The sequence below is a fragment of the Mugil cephalus genome, chromosome 23, assembly GCF_022458985.1.
Source record: "Mugil cephalus isolate CIBA_MC_2020 chromosome 23, CIBA_Mcephalus_1.1, whole genome shotgun sequence".
NCBI classification, from domain to species: domain Eukaryota; kingdom Metazoa; phylum Chordata; class Actinopteri; order Mugiliformes; family Mugilidae; genus Mugil; species Mugil cephalus.
The window spans coordinates 8,884,874-8,908,485 of NC_061792.1; the positions used below are offsets into that span (position 1 = coordinate 8,884,874).

Sequence of the window (23,612 nt, forward strand, 5' to 3'; positions counted from 1 at the left end):
AGTCGCCATTTCACATCTTCCGGAAAGAAAAGACCCGCTACACTGACTACTTTCACGCTTCACGTCTAATTAATTTCCTGCCTTTTTTTTTTTTTAATGCACAATTACACTAACAGGTGTGCTTGTCAGTAAAGGTTTGACATACAGTAAACCGAAAGCCTAGTTATTGGTGCTGCCCACAACACACATCACAGTTCATCTAACTCTTGAATTCCTCTGTGTTCCAGGATAACTTGACATCTGAAATCACGTTGAATATCACGATCGCTAAAGAAGAGGAATAAGAAAGACAGCGGGCAGGAAGTCAGTTTCAAAGGGTATACGAATAGCCTAGCAAGATGGAGACTGCCGGTACTAACCACATTGGGCTTCAAAACTTTATAGGATCAATGGTACCATCAGGGTTGAGCTATATTCAGATCAGAACATAATACTTGATGCGCAACAATAGCAAATTTGATTATTGCCGTATATGTTCAGTAATTATCATTTAAGACATAGGTTTTCAACAGGTGGTTCGCAGCCCCTGTTCAAGACCATGGGCGTCCATGGAGATACTGCAGGGGGGTCGCAAAATTTTTGGTTGATTAGACATTTTTGAGGGTCCTTGGCCTGAAAAAGACCCCTGATTTAAGGTTGTAGACAACTACTTCAAGGTACAGAGCACCCACGAAATCTCATATGCATGCCTTCAATGTCTTTTCCGAGAATTCACAACCCACCTACTCCTTGTTGCGAGCAATTTCATTTTGGAACTACTTTATGTCTACCTACCTACCGAGATGTGCTGACTGCATCGCCTCACCGAGAGCGCCAACCCAGATACTGTCATGGTGTTTACAGATAACACCTCATTTGAATCAGAGCATTAAAAGGTGCTGGCATCTCTATGACAGCTGATGCAACAAAACAACAACACCTTACTAGGATCCCCATCATCCACAGCCCCCGAGGGCATGTAAGCAATTATGCAGTATGTGTGAAAACACATTTGATCCTGGTTTTCGACAGTGACCACTGTCTCGATGCTGATAAATAGACAGCATGGCCTCATTTATTGCACTGCTATTATTATTGTTATTATTCCTTGCTATTCCCCTTCGGCTCATCGTCGCAAAGCTAATGGTACGTCGAAAATAAATCGTCAACATTATCACATTTCTGACCATTTTCTGGGTAGAAAATAACAAAGGAAAAGGCAGAACGGTGCTGAGGAAAACCCATGAAAGGAGACAAGGAGGTCATTGCTTTTAGTAAGAAATAAGTTGTCACAGCTGTTGTTAGCCTTTAGCGCTAATTCGACCTTCATTCAATCACTGAAACAAGCAAAGTATGGACACTTCTGTGTTCTTCATTCTGTGAACCAGGGTTTTATCCATCTAAAGATGTTAAGGTGTTGTTGGCAATTTGCTGCCATGTTTTACTGCTGATGTGCGCAGTAATGGAGTCTAATTTAAATTCCTTTATTGCCTTTTTTGCCTTATAATCTTGTTTTATAGAGACGCAGTTCCTAATGAATCATGTCCTAACCCGTTAGTTTGGGTTAAAAATTAGAAGATTGAATCAGAAGAGGCTCATATGTCTATTTTCCTCCTCTATATTATTTTAAAAAGGAGACAACCGCCGGGGGTGATTTTCCTTTTTGTATCCTTTTTTTGTACGTGCAGCTGTCCACATAAATATTTTATCAGTCTAACTCCCACTGCTTGGAAAGCACCACTTAAACTTCTACTACAAAGATTTTGTAAGGGTTTGCAACATCCCTGAAAACTTTGAGCGAAGTGTCTCATAAATATGACACAAGGAAACAAGATCCTTGTGCTCCATGTGAACGATCAAACTACGACAACGCTGAGGACTTGAAGGTGTTTTTAGAAGAGAAAATTGACTGCGACGTCTCTGAGCCATTCAACTCCCTGAACTTAAGGGATGGCGCCTAACTCTGCTGACATTTAGCAGAGCCACAGAGGCATACTCACCTGTTTAGTGTCGGCAGGATATGGCATAAAGGCAAACAGCATGCAATAACACAAGGGGCTGATTAAAAGTTTTGAAAAAGTTCAATAAGGTGAGATCATATGGAAGAATGAAAATTACCTCGACCTGTTATGAGCTTGCAAAGGACTTATGGCGGTTTGACTCCGGCGGGGGAAAAGCATGGTGGAGCGGATACCCAGACAGAGACAAGACCTCCGCAGTGTTTTGATCCTAGGACAACCTGGATAAGCTGGAGACGGGGAGGAGAAGTGACAGTTCATGCACCAAATTTAAACAACAGGGATTTTGCACTGATTGGATGAGAGAGGAGAAACAAATCAATCATTGAATGAGTTCATCCTGCAAAAGAGGTCATATCACATGTCTCTCCAGGGAAAGAGATGAAGAAAATAAAGAAGCAGGAGGAGCCCATATTCACTTTTGCCTGAGCTTCCTTTAAATAAGTCTTTATTCAGGATGCAAAGTGAGTTCATGATCTCGACACAAACAAACCATGGCCTATTTCTATAAAGTGTCACGATAAAAACCTGAGGGATTTATTTACAAATCCAGGCCGCAGCATAGAAGTAAAACACTCCCTCTGAAAGTGCATAGTATTGCAATATGCAGCATCATTTTGGAATTTATTACATTGAAATCATACACACACATATATATATAGATATCATTTATCATGCAAGCTGCACAGTAAGCTTAATGTTTAGCTATAACCTTGGGTAAATATCCTAGCTGCAAACTGCCTTGGCATCATGTGCTTCAAAATGCCAAGATGGCGGCTCACAGTACCAGCCACACTGCTTCAAAACCACTTTTTGGCTAACTTATGGGCATTTTCTCATTCATTTAAGGTTTCTCCTATTCTTTGCTAACATTCTATTTTTGCATTTGCATATAGAAAACTTGTTGCCTGCACTGTTTTATCCTGCATGTAAAGACAACACACGAAAAAGCAGTGCTATGATGCTAACATCACAATTTTGTTGATAATTTTGCATAAAAAAAATTAAAGTAAATCATTTTTACGGCATATTTTGAGGTAATAGTCATCAGCAAGTTTCATTTGCTGGACTGAAATACTCAGTATGGTAGGAAATCCACTAAAAAGTCATACTAGCCTTGGGTAAATATCCTAGCTGCAACATTCCTTGGTACTGTTTTGTCAAAATGCCAAGATGGCGACCCCCGGGACCAGCCACACTGAGCTTCAAAACCACTTTTTGGTTATATTATAGACATTTTCTCATTCATTTAAGCTTTCTCCTATTCTTTTTTTAACATGTTATTTTTGCATTTGCATATAAATAACTTGTTTAATCCTGCATCAATGCACAAAAAGTAGTGCTAAGGTGATTTTGTTGGTACTTTTGCATAAAAAGGCTAAATTAAAGTAACTTTTAAGGTGTATTTTGAGGTAATAGTCATTAGCAAGTTTCAGTGGCTGGACTGAGAGGCTCATTATTGTAGGAAATGCATTAAAATGTAATAAATATGAAATAAATGATCAGATTTTGTATAATGTAGCTAGGGTTAGCCTTTCAAAACTGATGCAATCACTTTCTTTAGCTGCACTATGAAATAAAGATACACAATATTGGCGACAATAAAAATAGCTATTTGACATTTTTTCATTTCAAGAGTAGCCATAAACAACAGATGGTACCATGTCTCGGACTGAAACAAATCTGAAGCTTCCCAGGGCTCCCTGTGTTTTTCTTGTCTGATGTCAAATGGCCCCTCGGTAGAAACATCACTCGTAAAATAAGTTCCAGCCATTGCTCTCTCTGTTATCGTGCCTTGGATTTTTATGGGTCCAAGCGCAGTTTTGCTTTGGTCAGGTGATAACAAAGCGGGAGAGGGCGAGAGCATACATCTGTCTGGTGTTTGGCAAAGGGGGTCTGGCTGTGAAACATTGAGTCAGCTAAAAAGATTTGAGCGCCGTCAGCACCCTGTGGTGCCTTTACAGTTTAATACAGAGAGCCGGGGCGTGCTGACAGAGAGGGCTGGTGTAGCAAACTAATAAAACACACATGCGCCCGGTTGCACGCGCACAAGCTACCACTGTGTTGAGCTTTACGTGTTAATAGTCCATCAGCTAGTCACAGCTGCTGGTTTTAGCTTTAAAATAAACCCTGCACAGTCGAGAAATTTGCTTGAGATGAGTGATCCATCAAAGTGAATTATATTCCATGACATTACATTTTAGTTGTTTTCCTTTTTTTTTACTTGCAGTTGCACAGAGATAGGTTTTGAAACTTTTTTCAAGTCAAGACGTAGGATTCGTCGAGTGACATTTTACCCGTACCGTTGTTCACACTTTTCAGTTGCTACATGCTGACGCCACAGTAGCGGTTTTAATTCAGACGTGGCTTTTTGTGACTCAGACGTGAGAAAGGATAAGGTTAGTCAACTGAATGAGCAATGCAGAGCAAGTCAGAGAATGGTGATATTGAATAGAATGATCTTTAAATGCGAGAAGACCTTGTCATTGTCTAGTAAGAACATGTGTTTCACACACTTGGGGCCAGCTCTTGGAATTTTATATAACCCCATTATGTCGCAGCTCGGTGGAATCAGGCATAGCCCAGATGGCAGTGGCCAGTGCCACTCTTATTTAGCATCAAAACCTCTTTTCTTAATCTCATTTGCAGAGATAATTGAGATAGCCCCAAGATGAGACTGTAGTGTTTTTTTTTTTCTCCAAACCTGCAGAAGCCTTATTATGTCTGTACAAACAGTACTGATCTACAGGCACTGAAACTTACAGTATGCGTCGGCTCGTGCGGGAGAGACACGTGCATGAATTGATTGGCATCTCTATAATACTGAACTCACATGTAGCAAAGCTGTTTTTAGCATCAAATCACGTTCCGGAACAGTAAATCCTGCCAGTCATAAACTGACACAAAGCATATGGGATCCATTTCCTTGTTTGGCTTATCACGAAATTCCGGCGTCGGGTTAAAAATGAATGATGCAAACATCACACGTTCCCTTTTTAACCTGTAATTGCACACGATACACAAAACAATACCCCAGTCTCCCCCTAACATATGTTTATGAATTTTGAAGGAGGCTTTTTGCCAGTGGCAGCTCCAGTGGAAAGCCACAGCCTGTCTCCATCCTCTCATCCTTTTTGTATTCTGTTCAGTTGTGTGCTTACTCATCTCTCGTATCTCCAGTGGAGCTTGCGTTTTATGTTCTGTTGGAAATATGGGGAGGAATTAAAGTGACTCAACCAGCTGGTGCAGTTACTGTCTTGGAGTCACAATGGCAGGAGTTGAGTATCAGTTCATTTCGTTAATTTTTATGCTGTTGCGACTTGTTTTGTCTCTTGCCGCTGTAATGTGTACTCACATTTGTGCAAACGGGACATGGAGAAATCTCCTGCTGGAGGCACCGGTTTATCAGCTTTCCTGGTCTGTGATTGAGTTTGCTAATGGATTCTCTAGAGGTCTGGAAGCTATCAAACGGGCTTGAATAGAATTTGCACAAGTGCTGTTAGTGAAATGTTACAAACCACTTCTCACTTCCAGTTTTAGGGGAACTCCGCCACACACGGCTTCTGATTAGTGGGGAGGGTTGCCAAAACACACATGGCTAAAGCCAAATTCTGCAGTTCACCTCGTTTCAGTAAACCCTCAATTGATACATCAGCTGTTCAGTGTTTCCTGAAGAGGTGATCAACAAATTAACAGCATGCTAACCACAAAAAAGTCTTCCCCAAAGTCAGTGGAGACCCATTACCTTGTTAAGCTATTCTGAGGAAGATAGCATAGATGGCTGCTCACACGTTTTATGAGATTGAACTTGACAGGTACATGAAATATTAGAGACTGAAGGTTTATCCGTCAGTATGTTGGGTATTTCTAATCTTACCATTGTGTCAATGGAATTCAACTTGAAAAACGACAGCAGCCTAGTAGCTAGCTAGCGGCTATGTCAGATGGAACTCAACCGCTGATATCTGTGCCTATTTTTGTGGCGACATGTGTCTAAAAATAGTAGGAGAACCTAAAAGGATCCTCTTCACGATGGTATTTGAGGGAAGGTCAGCAGATTGCCAAAGACACGAGGATTCATCCTGCAGGGATCATGAAAGTTTCCATCAATCAACCAGGTAGCCAAGGGGCAGACAAGGATGGCCGCTCATACGTTTCATGAGCAGAGATTGAACTTGACAGGTACACGGAACATCATGGACTCGGGGTTGATCCCTTAGTGCATCTGTAGTCTAGCAGCTACGCTGATCAGGCATAAGATTATGACCACGGGAGAAGTAAATAACATCGACCATCCTGTGACATTTCAATGTTCTGCTGGGGGACTTTGGCATGAGTGTGGATGTTACTTAGACATGTACCACACAGTAGACCAGACCAGGCACCCCCAGCCCATAGCAATGACACTCCTTGATAGCCGCAGCCAGCTCCACAGAGATACGTCCCCTAACAACATTCTGCTGCCAGACACCACAGATCACTGTGGGTGTCTCTGATTGGTCAGAATTACAATAATGGGCATGGGGTCGTAATGTTATGCCTGATCAGTGCATGTTAGAATGCACCCAACTGTGGATATCTGTACACATTTTTATTAGCATTACCTCATGCTGACAAAGGGAAAGTCTTTCAGAGCTTTGCCAGGTTTTGATATTTGTGCTTCCTGCTTTTATTTTGAAAGTGTCTTCCCTGGTTTTCGTTCGACTTCCTGCCCTCCTATTCTTCTTTTTTCACCTTCCTTTGTGATTGTCTGCCCTGGCCTAATTGGTTTCACCTGTGCCTTGTTTCCCTTTGGCTTCTCCCTGAGTACATCATCCTGTTTCTCTCTCCCTCAGATGAAGTGTGCTGTTCCCCATTTCCGACGTTTTATCCTGCATCCTACTTGTATCCCCCTTGTTCCATGCATTTTTTGAGCTTTTTTTGTTTTTTCCTCCCCCTGGATTTCTTTTCCTTGTGCTGTTTTTGTCTTTTGTACAGAGAGCATTTTGGAATCATCCTTCTTGACAGTATCTTTCTGCTACCTACTACAGTAAGTTTGAGATTAAAGTAACTTATTTTGACTTGGACCGGTGTAATCAATCACATGACATGTTTGTGTGCTTATTTATCAGTTGAGGATTTTTGACCTTCTCAAAGCCTGAGCTCCATCCACTCATTTTGAAAGATCAGAAAAAACCCGAAATGAAAGTCTGAAAAGATGCACTTCATTACAATAATCAGGGACGCCTAATAATCCAAAAGGGCACATGCGGAGAGCTGATGCTAGATCCACTGATTGGTCTGGTGCTTGATGCAATGAGGATTCTCAGGGACTGAATTCAGTGCTGAAAAGGTTCTTGCAGGTTCCCGTTCCCTGCTCAATGAATCAAAAAAATGAGTAAATATCATTGCATGTGCAAAACCTTACATCCAGCAGAGATTAATGTACCTATTTTTTATGGCAAAGACTTCAAGTGTATCCCTCTTTTATGCTTTTTCCTTTCAATCTCATGACTTGCGGAGTTGCGTGTCGTCATTATGCAAATCTCCGCTGCATTGTGTTGCTTTGAATGTTGACTCGACTTGTGCAAGAATGCTACACACAAAGCATCCACAAGGCTACCTCTGCTCAGGCTGGAAAGGGGATTTAATTGCCACCCAAGCTTGGGATTGTTTGCACAATCTATAGCGTTGAAGTGGCCTTTTTAAAATGTTACTAAACGTACATCGGTCCTCGCTGCTCCAAGAGGCCAAGGTCACAGGTTTATTTGGGCTGACGAGATGTTCAAGTAGGTCTCCATGAAAGGTTAAAGTCAGCAGGTCAAGACGCGCAGGCTGATGGATGTTGGCGGCCCTCAAAGGAAGACGCTAACGCAAGCTAGCTGAATCAAAGAATCTGGAGGTCAGAGTCGTAAATCTTACCCTTTTTAGGAACAAGGGCCGGTATGCAGGGAGCCGGTCAAAACCAGGACGAGACGGAAGGTCAGCGCTGCGAGCATATGGGGAATTTTAAATACATTGAGTTTGATGTAGTAGTAGAGGAAAAATGGATGGAGACTTGGGTGCAGTCAGGGGACCAGCACGAACGTGAAGGATTAGTTTGTCCAAAGTATAATTGGGCTACACTTTCTATAACTGAAATCTTCAAGGGAAGAAAAACCTCCTGCAGTTTAGTGTTTTTTGGGTGGTTTGGAGCAAAGGGAAAAATAATGATATTTATTGTTTGGGCAAGTCCACTTAGGGCCCACACTGTAGGACAAAGTTTATTCTTTTCACTGGTAGCAGGTAACACTATGATCTTTGGTTCAGAAGTCTTTAAAAGTTCAAAAACAAAGTTTGAGACCAATTACCTCTTTTGTTCATTTCCTCTTGGCTCTTACAAAAGCTGTGATCACTTACCCAAGATCTTTTTTATAAATAACCCCTCAAAGCACGTCATGCCACTCAAACTTGATTGGAATCAACAGTGTAGTGAGACGGGAAAAAAATAGGCATTGAGAAAATGCTGCTCGTTTCTTACGCATCAGAACTGAATGACATGTGGATGTTAAGCGAATCTGAATACCCGGTGGCAGATTGCTACGAAGTCGAAGTCTGTTGAGGCTGGTGCTAATGCCTTCCAGTTTGGGGCTTGAGACCGTCAAAAGCCATGATGAAATCTGGGTATTGTCTGGTTTATTTGAGGGATTACAGGAAGCAAGTGATTCCTAAAATGACCTGCTTGTTTTCTAACGAGTCAAACTGTTTTGGAAACTGGAAATTTAGAGGTTGAGGTTCTGAAGCATATTTATCACAGATTTGTAGGTATTCGATTGCCATTTAGGGGCATTGTGCTTGTGGTTAGCTTCGTTTTCAAATTAAGTAGTAAATTAATGCAGTTTTCTTCCAATCTTGCATGTATTTCCTCATTCCTGTGCATTCATTGGTATTCATAAAGCCCCATATTCGTCTTAATGTCCATTTGCACCACTCTGGTGAATTTACCCACCATTGCCTTCCATTTTCTGTGCATGCAATAGCCAAATCTAAAATAAATTTTGAACTATATCCCAGTATAAAGGAAGACAAAACTAATGGTGGCAGCTAGAAAGACAAAATAGCTTGGACCCAGCTGGTGGTTATCTCTTTGTCACAGCATATAATATAATGATATGAAAACATAATGAAAGTTTCCTGTGGAACACTTGTGAAGGCGAGATTAATTTCATAATTTAGTCCGTATGGTGAAGTGCAAAAAAATTGTTATTTAAAGTTTATGCTGTGCAAGTGAGGAAAAGTTGAGGAGTCTAATCTGCCACGTCAAGACCGCGAGGATGTGGTTTGATCAGATTTAGATGTCGGTGCTGTCCGTCAGCTGCAGTCAAATTTAGATTCGAACGCTGGTGCACAAAAATGTCAAAATGAAAAGGACAGAAATCTTCTATGTGGAAAGTGCTCTCACTTTGGCAGAGGAAAAAATAAAAAGTATTTCTGAAGCATCCCACTGCTTCTAGTAACAGTTGTAAAAGTAAGATTTTTCTTTTTCAGCATATATTAGGGAAGTGAGCACAGCAACGAAACACTGGGGTGAGGGTGGCAATTGTGTTTGGAACCTGCAGTGGTCCATTCCCAGGAAACGTGTCTCGTATCACTTGTTCTCTTCTGTAATTGGATTGAATTTGAAATGTCAACTAGTCGACGAGGCTTGGCGTTAAAGCTTTTTGTTAATGGATTTGCTTCTCAAGTGATTTGCAAGTGATCAGATGTAATTTGTGTCCACACATCATTGTGCCTGTGTAACTACGGTAATGACATAGGCGCCATTTACTTCCATTTACTTCATTCCAGCTTTGCCTGTCACTAGTTTATTTCAGCAACTGTCTACAGAATCCATGTTGTCCTCCATAGCTCTATTCTACTTCAACTATGTCTAATGTATTCTGCCCAGCACTTCTGTTGGTGTGATCTGGATATGACAAAAATGGATTCTGGCCTGACTTTATTGTCTTGGTTTTAGAATAAATGGCTCAAAATGGTCCCATTCTGAAAGTGTGAACAGCCTCTAAAGTCGTCCCAGATGGAGTTATACGTTATTTTGTTAAACAAGGTTTTATGGTGGGGGAAATGAGTGTGGAAATCGGCAGAATAAACCTTCCACACATCCTGTAATGAAGGCATTGTAGAATTGGACTTGTGACAAGAACACTGCGTAGGGCTTTACCTTTTTTTTTTTTTTCCTGCTCCCTCTCCTTGTTGGTAATATCAGAACTGAATTGAATGTTCTGCCTTGCCAGTTCACACTCTCACACTACTAAATATGATTTGCATTCTCATTTCACAGATGAAACTACAGCTCATGAAGAGAACAGACGCAGATGGTGGAGGTTTTGAAGGTTCCCCTAGACTGGCGAGTCGTCACGGTGGCTTTGCTTCACTACTGTAAGTCCTCGTTATTACCCGGCCAGCCAGTCAGAGTTATTTGTATCCATCGCTCGCAAGCACAGAAATCCAACATATTGTGATGAAGCTGCAGTTTAACAGGTACAGTAACACCGCGTTAGCAACGACATCAGAATATTCTCTTGCCGTGAGCAGCTTAGCGCGAGGACAATGCCTTGTTTGACTTGCAGAATGGCTTCCTCTTCGAACGGACACATCACTTGCTGGACAAAGTCGCCGTGGTCCTCCTCGGGAAAGGTCACGCGGGTCCACGTTTGAACTTCAAGTGCGGTTGAAGGAGATGGTTAAATCGTGGCAGACTCTTGAGCGCCGAGTATAAAAGAAAACTCTTCAAGCAAAGGCAGAAAGAATATATTCACCTTAACAAAAGCTTGTGTTTCCCTCAGCGGGCGGGCACAAAAGATGATAAAACCATCAGACAAGTTTGTGACCTGGTAGCTTTTGAGAGAAATTGAAGAAAAGAAAAGACATCTACATTAGCCTATATATATATATATATATATATATATATATATATAAAACCTATTCAACAAGTTCACATCATATGCAGTGCAGACTTAATAGAAATTTACAATTGTAATAAAGAGTATAACACAGGTCTTATGGAAAGATGGTACTTGTTATGAAACTATAGAGTAAATCTCGGATTAGTGAGGTAGTTGGTGGTATTATGCTAACCTCTTGTAAGAACCAAGGTCTTCAGATTCAGTATTGTATTCATTATGTATAAATTGTATTCTTTAGTCGTTGTCTACACAACTGACTGGGCACGATTTGTAAGAAGAGTGCTCGCAACCTAATCCCCAACTTTGATACAAATGAAAACACACCAACAATAGAAAGGTTGAATTTGTTCCTTTTTGATAAGTGATACCTTTATGACAGTGACGAAATTGCCAGGACTTTTCAACACCTCAGTCCGTGTCGGTTCATTTGGGCTCATGTGAACACAGCAATTGCGCTGTGTCCCAGAAAAGAAACTGTCCAAGCTAAGACCGGTGAGAGTGTGGTCTCGGCATGCTCGCAGTCGCTACCTGGAGTGATTTGTTTGTGGCGAGAACTCATTTTACCCGAGGACTGATACAACTACTATCTAAAGCTTATATTCATACAACCGAGTCCTTGGAGAAGAATCTCTTGAGCGAATAGGTTGTCGTACACCTTCAGTGTTGAAAGTGTGTTAAATGTAACTTAGATGTCTTTCTTTACAAGGTTTTATGTGTTTCTACATAAAACACATCCATCCATCATATGACATTTTTTCTCAGAAACTAGCCTACATAAATGACAAAACGGTTAAATAGTACAGCTGAAAGGCATTCTCTTGTCCGTTTTATCCTCCGCCTATTTATTCCACGTTTTATTTTTCCTTTCATTGTCGGATAAACCTCAGCCAACCGAGCGAGCTGCACAGAGGCTGTGGGGATGCGAGAAGCAAGCGGGGAACTGAGAGAAAGAGGAGCGAAGGGGGAGGAAAACGAAAGCCAAGAACAGCATGTATTGTATCTCTCCAGCTGATATGTGGTGCGAGCTACATGGAAAACCACTGCTAAGCTCCCTGAGAAGGCCGCGTTCACCCACTGGGGAAGCGGAGTAATTACAGAGAGCTTTTGTCCCCATTTGCCTACAGTAATAAGCCTAAAAGCTTGCCAGCTCAGGCATTAGATAATGAAGATTGTGGTTGGAGCTAGTTAGCTTTAGTTGTGCACACCGGTGGTTCTGAATGCATCTTCCTCTAGGTCGTGTTACCTCTTGCTGCCTTATGTTTGACCTATTGCTTTTAGAGCACAGATGTGGTTGTACAGTTGGAGCTGAGTTCTTGTGTTATTTGCGGCAGCGAGGCGATTCAGGAGCATCCATCTGGCAGAGTTGCGTACGCCTGCAAGTTATAAAGTACTCGGTGTGTAGCACATACCTGCTTTGTATGCAAACAATGCTGTCTGTATCTGTACATATACTTCTGCTCTTGGGTCCTTGGCTGAGAACCATGCGGAGTTCATTTTTAGGTATTGGAGCCCACCTGTGCAGCACGTAACAGATTATCCAATGCAAATGCCAAGAAAACTGGAAACTTCCACAGTGGAAGTCTAAATTTCCATATTTGACTTGTGACACTGACAATGAACCGTCGTGTTTCGGACGAGACGGATGAAACTGCTGCACAGAAATTCTTCAAAATGACTCCTCGCTTCTTCAAATACTTGTTCAACCCAAGAGCAAGAACAGATGTTTCGCTTGCTGATGCTAAATAATTCTGATAAATTCCAGGTCTTTCTTGAGATTTTAGTAGTTCAGAGAATCATAAATTTGACGATCCCACAAAAATGTACTCATTGCAAAACTTTACTGATGGATGACAGATATTTATCATTAAAGGTGCAACAATTTTGTACATTAAATAGAGACTGGGCGTACAAGCGTCTCACGGTTAAGGAACACAGGCTTTTGATTGAGCTGTGGGGGTCACTGCCATATAATCTATTACTCCTGCCACTGTTTGTTGTTGTATTGGAACAGGTAATAGCTTTCTCTGGCTTCTGCTTGGCCAATGTGGCTCTTGAGTTAGTGCTGGTTTTTCACCCTCTTGATGGCGTGTCAATCGTGCTTTGGTGTTTTCCTGTGGACAGAGATCAATCAGTGCTCCATAAAGAATGGAGGGAAAACTCTGTTTAAAAAAAAAAAAAGAGGTCCATGTGCATGTCCACTGGGAATGAATGTTTGACAAACCCAAAGCAAATCTAGGTCATTCACTTTGTATTGCTTGTAAATAAAGCCTCTGAATTCAGGTTTAATTTGTGCTGTAACATGCGTAGCTGCTGGCAAACCCTGGACCATTTCTAATATCTAAACTCTCAGAAATGGTTTTACTGTTAAATTGCACAAAAACTGAAAACAAAATTAACATCATTCGTTTATTACATAGAAAATATACTGTTTCAATACATGTTTGCCGATGCAAATAAGTATCATACACTGTTAGCATACTTACTGGAGACAGATTGGCTGTTGTATAAGTGGTTGTGGTTATTTAGTTAGTGGTTTATGATTAATCTTTGAGTGGAAACGTACAAACGGAAAGTGGCCAGAGGTGACTGAATCAGAACTTGAATTTATCGGTGGCTTCAAGATGTACGTATACAACCTACGTATCCCATGTTGAACCGTTTACAACGTGAATCGAGAGCTGAAAGACAGATGATTCTTGAACCTGTCATTAATATAAGTTTGAGATATTCAAAGTCTGAGCCATGCAAATCAATATCCGTGTAGTTGCAAAAGGCCGTACTCTTCGTTATCCATCCATCCCTCTGAAACTCTTACCAAATCCAATTTGAGGGGAAAGTGGACCAAGCTTTGGCTGCTTTCTTTTGAGAGTCATTTCTAAGAAGTAAAGCAACTGATTCCCTGCATGGCCCCTGCACTTTTGACTAAGAGGGCCTGGTTTAAAAGCCTTTTTTTTCCAAACCAGCACCCTGGATGGATGTTCTGCAGTTGTTTTGTTAAGGTGGAAAGGTTCCATAAAGACTTTCTCGGAAAATGTTAAAAAAAAAAAAACGTAAAAGCTGAAGCATTAGTGCATGTCCTGCACCTCCAAGCTGAGCAAAACACCAGATCTTTGTCCTTCAGGCTATTGAAATGTCCCAAGAATACAGATGTCATTCAGGGAGAAAAAACGCTACAGCTGCTTGATATCAATAAACAGTAGGCAATGGTCCTGACAGTAGGTGAAGAGAATCCAATCAAACAAATGAAACGGAAATATTTTCCCTTCAAAATGAATCATTTGTACATAAATCATTTGTAAGCAAACCCTTGTTTCCTATGTCTGGTTTCACCCTTGTGCAACAATAATGTCAACTCAGGTTACTAACGGTATAAACATCACATGAAACCCTCTCTTGACCTCCCGCGGCTCACGCTGTTGACCTGAAATGTTGATTGTTTCGGTGGTTGTGCCTTCACATGATGTAAAATGCGTGAGTGTGTGCTCTCACCGCTCAACCTTGAACTCCCCGTGAGTCACATGACAGTGCAGAGGCTCAGCCGCTCAGTTAATTAGATGTATTCACGGTATGTGGCGGCAGCGTAATTGACTGCACTGCACTCGATGGAAAAGCATTGTAATCAGCTTTTGTATTTATGATGTGTGGGGTTATTCTCCAATACATATTGTATGGTCGGTTTAGCATAAATGAGAAAATGTGTGTCCCATGCTCGACAGCCCTCTTCTATTCATTGCCTCCCACGTTGTTCTCCTGAAGGTTTTCCTTTCCCACTAAATGCAGTCTGGAGGGGTTTGTAGAGTTGTCATGCAGCAACACATGCAAAGGTTTACCTCACACATTTGTGAAGCTATTGTCAGCTCTACTCATACCAAAGATGCTGCATCGCATACTGAATGGCGTGTGAGACCAAGCCGTGCCTACTCCACAACCGAGTCAGTCTAAGACATGCTGATTTTTAGCTTTTGTCATGTCATGATACCATACTGGCTGTAAAATGCAACATCTCAGCTTTTTTATGTTTTTTCTGCAAGCTAGCTAGTGATGTAATTATGGTAATCCAAATTACACGTTGCTCTGTACATTTGTCATTTTTTTCATTCATTGTTACACAGGATATGATGTTACAATTCCTTGTGCCAAGATCCTAGTCAAATCACATTTAGAAGCCCAGTCCAACTGAAAAACCGACCAGCAGGCTAGCAGTCAGCTACCAACTTGCAGCCAACAAGAAGACACCAGCTAACTGGCCTAGCTAACAGAAGTAGGCAGTATCCGGCACATCACTGGGACTTTCAAATGAGTACCTCCCTTCACAAATACAAGAAGGCTTAAGAGTGAGTTCCAGTCCACCCATTCATGCTGCCACCACACAACCGCGTGACTTTTAACCATTAGCTTAGCCCTTTTTACTGCTATTCAACAAAATACATAATTGTAACAGTCTTACAATTTAGTCTACACATGTAGACCAAACCAAAAGTAAAAACGCTCAGAACAAACCATATTGCAACTCCTAAAACTACTCAGCTAGCTGTTTCCTCCTTAACCACAGTTACTGACAGAGTACACAGAGTGTAACCCTTTATGTTTTCTTTTTCCTTTTATAATTACCACAATGAAGAAGCGTTAATATAGACATGCCAGGTAAAGAGCAAAGTAATGCTACAATTAGCCAAAGGCCTTGAAAGATAGGAGTGCAAATATGGATTCAGTTAATGCTAGATTTTGCAGGAAATGTCTTTGCGGAAGGAAATGCTCCCAACACATCAGTAAACTTTTTAAGATTGGTTAAGCCAAGGTGCTTTCATTTCCTTCCATTTATTTTCAAACCTTAAGTGTACATAATCATTGGAGATGAGCCAAGAGCACAAACTAATAGGCTTGACGAAAAGGGTTTTCAATGTGACTGCATAATAAGAACAAATGAGCAAATCAATAGAAGTAGTTGTCCTTTCTGCTTTGTCCTGTCGGTTGAGGGCTCTCAAGCTGCTGCAGGTAGAGTGGCATCTTCCTTTTGCTGCTTTTTTGTCATTTAACATCCGTGTTGACTCACAACTCGAGTTGAGAAAGAGTCCCTTAATGAAGCGCACCAATAAGCAATTCCCGAACACAACAAGAAAAATAGTTGCAAAGTTGTACAACTTAAAGACAACAGTTCAGTCATTATCTACATCACTTTATTCAGGAGTCAGACTTAAAATCTACACACGCACACACACCGAAACTGAGCAAAATTACAGGAAGTATATTGCAGTTCAAGGTTCGGTGTGAATTTGTGAACATGTCTAACATAATTTTGCCTCTTTTCCTGGCCCTCACTGGTCCATTTAGTTTCAAGAGACTACTGACACTCGACACAGATCCATAATCGGGCTCGGTTAGATTTTAATGATTCTAATGAGGTCAGAACCTGCTCCATTTCTGCAGGTCTTGGGTCTGAAAATGTGAGATTGCGAGAGACTAAAAAAGTAAAGTCTTGGACAAATGAGGAAAAATAAATTAATGAGGTTGCCAAGCATGTCAGAAGATCACTTAAATTATTCAAATTTATCCAGACAGGGATGACTATTTGCACCAAATTTAATGGCAACCCATCTGACATCCAACTAGACATTTAAGTCAAAACACCAGATGTCAGCCTCGTAATGGCACCATGGGAAAAGTCATGGTTTCCCCAGAGGCTTTAAGATTTATCCACGTATGTCAACTTTCATCCAATCGTCGTTGAGGTATTTTAGTCCGGGTGAAAGTGAAGACCAACACTTTCATTCCTTAAAACTTTACAAGACTACTGGTGCTGCTGCACTGTTTACACCGGATCTAAAATCCTTAGGTCATGGATAATCACCCAACTGTTTGTTTCTTGCATTCTATTCTTAGTCAAGTTCAAACTAAGGTTGTGTGAAAGAGGAAAAAACAGGAACTCAAAACAATGTACGTCGATGTGCCGTGTGAATGTTTTCAAGGCTCCCTGCATGTCGGTGTAGAGATTTTAGCATCTTCACGCTCATCTGTGCCCACTTATGTGATCACATGCTCAGAAAGTCTATTAATAGCAACACCGAGGCTTCACATATGTATTATTCAAAATAATTTTCTATCGCTCCTGATTGGTTGCGACTCTGCTAAAAAGCCGACTCCCTCATTCTGGGGATGGGGAGCACAATTACTTTCTCCTCTAATGTGCATTTGCTTCAAACTAACAACCTATGCTGGCTGCCATGCGGGCAACATTGGCAGAACACCTCCATTGTTACTGCCAATGCCCCCCCTCCCCGTTTCCCAAAGCCTGCACGGGCATTTAGTCATCACCAAGAGTGCCTTGTTGTTAGCACTTACTCTAAACACATTTACCTGCTTATCTTATTTCCCAAGTGTCAGCTGTAAAGCATGTTGGTAATTGAGGGGAGTAACCTGCCACTTGAGGTGTTCCTCATTCATTTAGTTAATTGCATTGTTCTCATTGGATGGGGGTGTCCCGATGTAAAAGAGAACATGACAGGACTGTAATCAGAGCTCAATTCAGAACATGTAGCTCTGATAAAAGAGAAGTCTGATTGCAAATTAAACATGTTGTCATATTAAGGGATTAATTAGGAAGAACAATGTGAGTGAACTGTCTGCATTTTCTATGGTCATCCTGGTTCTCCGTATACTGTAGAAACTGTTTAATCCATATTTTGCTTTGTAAGTCTTTGAGCTGATCAAAATTTGTATCCTAGAAAATCCTTGAAAATTTTAATTTGTCTTACCGACTGTGATCCTACTAAATTAAATCAGTTCATAATAAGAAAATCAGCCAAAACAGCCATATGACTCATATTGTTAAGATGTTTTGTTGCCCAGACAGCAACCCTGACATCCACCCAGCCCTTTTTTGTGTGTGTGTATAACAACAACAATGAAAATCAATTACTCTTACAGATGCAGTTTTGTTTCTTACATGTTTTATTTGTCTTAGTTTCTGAAGGAGGATTAAATTGTTTTTAACTAAACACCAGTGCTTTTACCCTTTTTTTTTAAAGTATGGAGAATTTTCACGGCTCGTCATCACTGTGTCATGTTGGAGGCACTCGGCAAGCTAAACAAAGCACACGGACTGATGTAGATTGTGGAAAATTGGCATGTTTTAGACTGTACCAAGTGGGCAAACTGTGAGAAACATTTGGAATTTTATAGACTGCCAAAAGTTATGAGAGGAAAGGAGGCGCTTGTGGTTAGCAAAGCTGAACCACGGTCTATGAGGCAAAAGTCTGGACAACATCCAAATTAGTTTGGCCCATTTCTTGTCAGGTAATTGAAATGTTGATAGCAGCGGTTCTTAACTAATTTTCTAGTGTAATGGTAATAATATAAATCATATCAAGCTACCAAGTAGCTATCAACCTACTTGTTTCTTTAGGTGATCTTTGGGGGCCTGTCATTCCAACAGATGGCACCCAACCTGGGTCAACCTTTTGATAAAGATCAGACTTTTTACCTGGAACACAATGAGAAATACAGCTGAATTTAGCTAGCTAGCTTTTAGCTAACATTTTAAGAATGGTGTTGCTACCGTAGCAGGCAAATCAATGTGATCAGAATCAGATATAAGTCAATACTACCACATGTGGTAGCTTGATATGAATAATATTATTATCAATGCACTACAAAATTAGTAATGAGTTGCTGCTATCAACATTTCAATTACCTGACAAGAAATGGGCCGAAATTCGGATGTTGTCCAGGCTTTTGTGTCGTAGATCCGGGTTTAGCTTTGCTAACCAGAAGCGCCTCCTTTCCTCTGATAACTTCTGGCCTTATTCTACCTGATTTGTGATAGCTTTTGCCTGTCTACAAAATTCCAAATGTTTTTCACGGTGTGCCTGGTTGGTACAGCCAAGAACACAGCAAGAATTCACCATTTTCCACAATTTACTTCAGTCCGTGGGCTTTGTTTACCTTGCTGAGTGCCTCCAACATGGCGATTTCTGGATTTATGTAGGACGATGCACCATTAAAACGTTCTATTAGACCTCACACAACTCAATGTGTTCAACACATAGTGTTGATGCTAGTAACACAGACTGCTTAGTATTATCCTTAGCCCTAAACCCTACCTTCTTATATTTTACGCCATAAAATAACATGTGAAAATCTTAAAATGTTTTCCCTTGATTTGCAAACTTTGATAACAATGATAGCACGTTGCTTCCCTAGACACTACATTAGGGGGCGCTGATGAAGCTTAGACAAAAGCTAAGGCTGATGGGTGATTTCTCCTGGCCAATCATTGAATCGTCCCTGTGATTTAAAGTCTCCGTCATTCCACTTCATAGGCTGTCGGTTCACAAACAAAAAGAGGAGATTGGGTTAGATGGAGGGATCAACAAAACATCTGACATGCCACTTTTCGTCTTCAGCCTTGCTTCAGGACCTCTCTTTTGTTTCTGTGTGTAAGTTTCTCTTTAACCCAGCACACTTTGGTTAAATAAACCTCTGCTCCAGTTGCTCTGTGCCTCCGGGTTGAGGTGAAGACTTGTTGAAAGCCTTACCGTCGTGCCTCCGCTGACAGCGCGCCAGAACTGATTATTACACTTGTATAAAGCCATCGATTTTCCCACAGAATCTGAGGTTCATAAAAAAGAACTAGAAGTCAGACTTGCGCTGACAAGGGGGAGGATCATGTGCGGTTGAACCAGAAAATCGATGCGTAGCACGGTAGAGATGCAACTTTCTGTGGGAAGTTAGAAAGTTGCAGTATTGCGGTGTTGCTCCGTTATCTGGAGCATATGTGGAATGTTTGCCTGAAAGCGTCCGTGAAGATTTAACCAGCAGAAAAACAATCAAACCAAGCAATGATCAAAGAATTCAGCAGCCTTTTTTTTTATTTCTTTTTAATTTTGTTTCCCAGGAAGATTTCTGGATTTTTCATTATTTTAATGTGCTACCTGTTGCTTTAAAAGTATTATTTTATTTTTTTTTTTTTTGTTTTTTTTGTCCTTCACGGGTTACAAGTATTTTTCCTTTATCCAAATGTCAGCTTCTAGTCGGTTCATGTAAGGGAGTACAAATGGCAGACACTGTGGGACTACAAATGACAGGCTTCAGAGGGAAAGAAGTCAACCAAGAGTCGGCGGGTCACCGAATGAAACGGCAAACGAGATGACAGAGATGCCCTCACAACGAGAGAACAAGGGGAGAGAGAGAGATGAGCGAGAGGGCTGAGGAGGAGGAGGCGGTGTGGTGGAGGCGAGTGAAGTGCACACACACTCAGAGAAAACACGATGCTTCCCTGCGTCACGGTGTGATGGACGGCACCCACCGACTAATAAATCAGAGGCGGTGAAAAGGCAGGATGCTGAGAAGGGTATTCGGAGCGACGCTATCCCGCGCTCTGGGTTTACCGAGAGAGGAGAGGAGACGTGTGAGGAATGCGGGAGTATATGCTCACACACATAGGAAGAACGAAAAAAAAAAAAAAAAACAGAGAGAAAGAGAGACGAGCCTGGCCTAATTTGCCCCGCCTGATGAAAAATGGACAGGAAAGTGCTTACTTGGCTTGCCCTTCCCTCCAGTCCAACCGCTGCTCCTCCTCATTTCCTCTTCCTGCCCGCTCGCCCCAACCCTTCATACCCTCCATGCCCTTTCAGCCCCGTCTGTCTCTGCTCCATTCCCACACTTTGATCTCTGTTGTCTTCTCGCCACACAAAAACAGACATCTCTGCACCTTACCAATCCAGACAATACACTTACTTCCCCCGCATATAGCCTCATTTTTTTTCTAATACAGGCTGATTTAAGGCTCGGATGGCTTTGTATTTGTTCCACCAATCTATTTGAACAAACAGATGTGCTTTCCCGAGGATGTCTGTGTCGTTCGTTTGTGGAGGAAACTCTGCAGCGGTGCTAAGAAACGCTGACATTAAAGAATCTGACTGATGAAGGGACAAAGGCCGTTCCGGAAGCGGTTCTTCTCGTGCCGAGGGCGCAGCAGTCTCTGGCTGGAATGGCTACCTCAGGTCCCAGCAGTCTGGCGCAGGGGGTAAGAGGGGTTGCTCCTCTCAGCCACTTACTCCACTGAGTCCAGAGGACAGCCCTGGAGGGAGCCGGCTTTCTTTGTCAGTTTGTCCAGTCTTTTCTTGTTCCTCTCCGTGATTCCGCCACGCCAGCAGACCACAGTGCAGAAGGCTGCTGATGCAACCGCTGTGTCATAAAAAGTGTTGTCTTGGAAATGTCTGCAGTTTAATCTGGGAGACGTTTCTCGTCATAAACTCCCAAATGATTCTGATTAGATGACTGTTTGAGACCAAAACCCCCAAAAGAGAAATTAAAACAAATGCCCCTTGGGCCGGGCTCAAAGTACACAAGTAATTGTGCAGTACTTCCGTATTTAATACCATATTTAATCTTGAACATGCATGAAATTACATGACTTGAACATCATACCACAACTATCCACCTCAGCATAGGTCTTCAACAGGGGGGTCTGTGACCCCTAGAGGGTCTGCAGGGTTTTTGGTTGATTAGACAATTGTTTTATATATTTTTATTTTTTTTTTAAATTTCCCCTACAAATTTAAATGTCTTTAAATACACATTAACATGAATCCAACATATTGTAGTAGAGAGATAAGGGATAGCTTTATATTGAATGTATTTTTATAAATGGCATACACACATAGGGGGGTAGGGAGTCTTAATAAATCCAGTTTGGGGTAAAACGTTGAATTAAACAGGGTTATAATTATCATGACCAATCAGGAAGCTTGTGATGTCATGAGAGAAGTGGACTTAAATGAGTGATGAGGAGAACATAGTTGGGAAATTGGAGGTGCGATTTTAACTGTCGGTATTAATATCTCTCAACAGTAGCATGCACACTAATGCTAACACTAGCCTCAAGGTGGCTAGATGGTTTACCGTTGCTTGTCTAAATTTTAAATCCTAGATGTCACATATGTTTGATACTAAGTGGGACAGAGGTGACGAGTCTGCAACCAGTTCTGTAGTGATAAACGCCCTACCTAACCCTAACCCTAAGTAAAAATACCTCCTTCTTGGTTGGATGATCAATAAACAGTACAACAAACCTTTTTATAATCTGGAATATATTTAATAATCTATTAGTCGTAATTTTCAGTTAATACTGTGAAAACTAGTTTTACTACCACCGTGACCGCTGACTTGAATGTATGTTTTTAATGGGTTTGTTATTTTTTTATAGCCTCTTGCTACATGTCTCGAAATGACCGCCGCAAGCTGCTTCGCTGACAACCTTTACGACACTTTCTAACGATGATGGATGAGCAGCCATTCCAGATAATTCACAGGTTTACAAGTACACATGCTAAATTGGTAATAATACATCATGTAATAAGGGGTAATGAGGTCACAGTGTGGTGCTGTTGGACAACCTCCTCGATGTGATACCGAGGAGTGCAAAGTCTTCTTCTCTTTTTAATTGACCGGCGTGAAGAATTATGGAGCAGGCAGAGGTCATATGCTTCATATACTAACAAGGAGTGAAGTGATTGAGATTTATTAAGCGGGACCATGTGGACGCATGACTTTGGAGGGAAGAGTTTGTTGCTTCTCGTCTTTCACACGCCAGTTTGATGATTTGGATGTCCTCTGGTTATATTGTATTTGCACCTCCTTTCACCACCTCCTCACCTCTCCCGCCATTCGCCCTCTTGTCGGTGGACGAGCTGCCCATCAAGGCGTTAATCTAATAGCGCTGCATGCGTCTCTTTCTCCCTATGATCACCCATCACGCGGCTATCATCATATCACGTACGTGATCATTGATATTTGCGTAGTGACTTTCTCCTTTCCCCTCTTGAATAGCCTCCTTGTCTACATCAGAATCCTAAGCTTTTTATAAGCTTGATGTTTTTTAAAGAATCTCATTCTGTAGTTTACTGCATTTTAGAGCCGCCGTCCTTGTTCCTAAGCAGCCGCGCTGTCACGTTTGTACATTGCACGTGACAGATTGTCCGCGACCACCGACACTTCACAGGTTTAATGGGAAAGAAGTGTTCAATGGTAGGCGATGAATAATGCAAGCGAAAGAAAGGATGAATGTGGAGGTTTTCTAATCAGCCCCGTCTAGTCTTCTTGGTGTTTGTTCGAGACGGCGAGAGGAGGGAAGGTGGGATGAATGGATGTACGGATGCATTGGGGAGGTGGAGGGCTAAGGCAGGAGGAGGAATGGATGAGTGGGAGACTCGATAGAACCAACGCTGTTTGTAAGTTTGACGGTCGGGCGGGAAAGTGGTTCATTTCAGTTAAACATTCTCTCAGTAAAAACAGCGTCATGGGATTTTAATTTTTTTCGAACGAACATTTGTACGAGCGTAAATTATAGAAAACGACAATTATTCCACACCCGTGGTGACGCTATGTTCGGCCGCAGCGGCGCTCTGAGCTGAATGCTAGCAATCAAATATTAAACGGGAATTATGTCTCCCGCGTTCGCCGCCCTGGCTTAGCATGATAACATGTGCTGAGGTGCTCCGCAATGCAAAGCAGAGCTGAGCCTCTGAGTAATGTTACCTGTCATGAACCAAGGTTACTGGACAAATTAACATATAGGACAAATGACTTCAAATCAAGCAAGTGCGTGAGGCAAAACAGTGACGGATTTTGCTAGTTTGGACTGCAGGATCAGTCCGTGTACGTCTTTGTCTGAGACTCACAACTGGTTATT

General features: G+C 41.6%; 1 long non-coding RNA gene across 1 annotated transcript in view; it reads left to right on the forward strand.

Moving 5' to 3' along the window:
- The first annotated feature begins 6,762 nt into the window (after window positions 1-6,762).
- The window catches only part of LOC125000946, a 61,366-nt gene continuing 44,516 nt past the window's right edge, over window positions 6,763-23,612 (forward strand). The window contains exons 1-2 of the long non-coding RNA XR_007111418.1: window positions 6,763-7,026; window positions 10,297-10,394. This is a non-coding gene — a long non-coding RNA (uncharacterized LOC125000946). The remainder of the gene's footprint in view (window positions 7,027-10,296; window positions 10,395-23,612) is intronic.